The sequence below is a fragment of the Engraulis encrasicolus genome, chromosome 20, assembly GCF_034702125.1.
Source record: "Engraulis encrasicolus isolate BLACKSEA-1 chromosome 20, IST_EnEncr_1.0, whole genome shotgun sequence".
NCBI classification, from domain to species: Eukaryota; Metazoa; Chordata; class Actinopteri; order Clupeiformes; family Engraulidae; genus Engraulis; species Engraulis encrasicolus.
In genome coordinates, this window is record NC_085876.1 from 27,653,552 (window position 1) to 27,656,051 (window position 2,500).

Below are 2,500 nucleotides of genomic sequence, written 5' to 3' on the forward strand. Positions count from 1 at the left end.
TCTCTCTCTCTCTCTCTCTCTCTCTCTCTCTCTCTCTCTCTCTCTCTCTCTCTCTATCTCTCTATCTCTCTCTCCCTCTGTAGTCAGTGAGGCAGAGCTCTCTATTCAGACAAGTCCTTTTCATTGTGTGGTCTCTTTCATCACTTCTTCTTTATGCCCTCCGTACTCTTCCCCGTCACACGCACACACTAAAAAACTAACCAGCTCCTTTGTTGATGGGACAAGAAAAAAAGGAAGCATGGACACGTCACGCACTGTCTGGGTGTCTATGGAGACCCCAAATCAAAGTCTGTCTCATGTACCCTGGACTCACACCCACTTCTATGTCCACAGACAGATACTTTATTCTGTATCAAGAAGTATCATTTTGTCGCACGTTGAACCTGGCGTTTTGTGTGTGTGTGTGTGTGTGTGTGTGTGTGTGTGTGTGTGTGTGTGTGTGTGTGTGTGTGTGTGTGTGTGTGTGTGTGTGTGTGTGTGTGTGTGTGTGTGTGTGTGTGTGTGTGTGTGTGTGTGTGTGTGTGCGTGCGCGGGGTGTGTGCGTGCATGCGTGTGTGTGTGTTTATCTCTTTGTGAATGGTAGGCCTGTTATCTTTTGGGGAAGTGGTGCATAGTCTACAGTGAGCCACAGAGAGCTGCCTACTGTGCTCTGCTTTGTGCTGTGGTGTGGTTTGGTGCTGTCTTTTCTCCTGTCTCCTCTCTTCCCTTTTCCTTTGCCAGTTCAACAGTAGAGGAAGTCAGAGCTGGATAAAGGATTACTATTTGTAACCGGCACGTTGTTTCATAACAGATTACTGTGTGTGTGTGTGTGTGTGTGTGTGTGTGTGTGTGTGTGTGTGTGTGTGTGTGTGTGTGTGTGTGTGTGTGTGTGTGTGTGTGTGTGTGTGTGTGTGTGTGTGTGTGTGTTTTGTTGCTCGTGCGTGTGTGTGTGTGTGTGTGTGTGTGTGTGTGTGTGTGTGTGTGTGTGTGTGTGTGTGTGTGTGTGGTGTGTGTGGGTGTGTGTGTGGGTGTGTGTGTGTGTGTGTGTGTGTGTGTGTGTGTGTGTGTGTGTGTGTGTGTGTGTGTGTGTGTGTGTGTGTGTGTGTGTGTGTGTGTGTGTGTGTGTGTGTGTGTGTGTGGTGTGTGTAGCCTGCCTGAAATGGCCCGGCCGGCCACACCAGCAGCACCTAGCCGGCCGTGCCGAGCGAAGACACCCAGGGTTGATTTATGGTTGGCCGCATTGTGTGGAGGGAGCAGCAGGATGGAGGGAGGGGCTTAAGACATGGAGGACAGGACTGGGCATGAATGGAGGTTGCCATGGGGGCACTGGGATATTTCAGCACACATGCACACACGTGCACACATGCACACATACACACATACACACACGCACACACACGGACAGACAGAGAGAAAGAGGCACACACACACACACACACACACACACACACACACACACACACACACACACACACACACACACACACACACACACACACACACACACACACACACACACACACACACACACACACACACACACACACGCACGTCCAAACAAGTCCAAAAGGGGGGGTCCATGCTGAAAAGGTTTGTGAACCACTGCAATAGTGAGTGGGGAGTAGTGTGTTCCTGGAAATGCAGTGGGATGAAAATGGAACAGTGTATGCATAGACTACCTCACTGAGTCCTGAGGACTACAGACTTGTCACCTACATTGCATTTTTAGACAGCCCTACATAGTGTAAGTCAATATGTTCATGGTTGTCAAGGCTCTTGCTTTACTGTAACGTTTGGTAGGGATGGGACTTGAATCATAGTGCTAGTTGACTGTGAAGATCCTCATTCCCTTCAGGTCATCTTTTTCTATGGAGTGAAGTGATGTGTGAGCAACTGGCAATAAAGCAGGTACCATATCATATGGTACCATAATTGTATCGTAATTGGAACTCTTTTTTTTTTAGCTTGAACCTTCCAAGTTGCTAAGATTCAAGCCCCCCAAAAAGTCCAGTTGTCTATACTTTGTAGAATCTACAACAAAACCCCTTCAACTATTTGCTTGTTGTGCATTAGCAGGGCAGGAGGGGTTGGGGGTCGGGCTCATCTGTCTGTGGGGGAGGTGAAGAACAGTTCGCTCAGCAGAGCGTATGCCTAAAAATAATCCGGAGACCTGTGCTCTCATCCAGTGGCGGAACAATTGCACACAGGGCCCTAGGGCAAGACACTTATAGGGCCCCCTATACAGCTTGCCAAGCTCACAATAGGGCCCCCACCACCAATACGGGAGGGCCCTGGGCCCAGGGGCAAGTGCCCTGCTCGTCCTCCCTATAGCTCCGCCCCTGCTCTCATCGCCCCTCTACGTGGACAAATAACAAGGCATTTGCTCTCATGTAAATACCAGGGCTTGACATTAACGAAATTCTCTACGAGCCAGAGACAGGTTTTACCAGCATTTTGCTAGTTAGCAACTTGGCAGGTGCCAAAGTCAAGCCCATGTAAATGGGCCCCTCCTATTTTGCCT

At 49.4% G+C, this 2,500-nt stretch overlaps 1 protein-coding gene across 1 annotated transcript in view; it reads left to right on the forward strand.

Moving 5' to 3' along the window:
* The window catches only part of sdc2 (syndecan 2), a 72,357-nt gene that overhangs the window by 58,881 nt on the left and 10,976 nt on the right, over positions 1–2,500 (forward strand). The window lies entirely within an intron of this gene.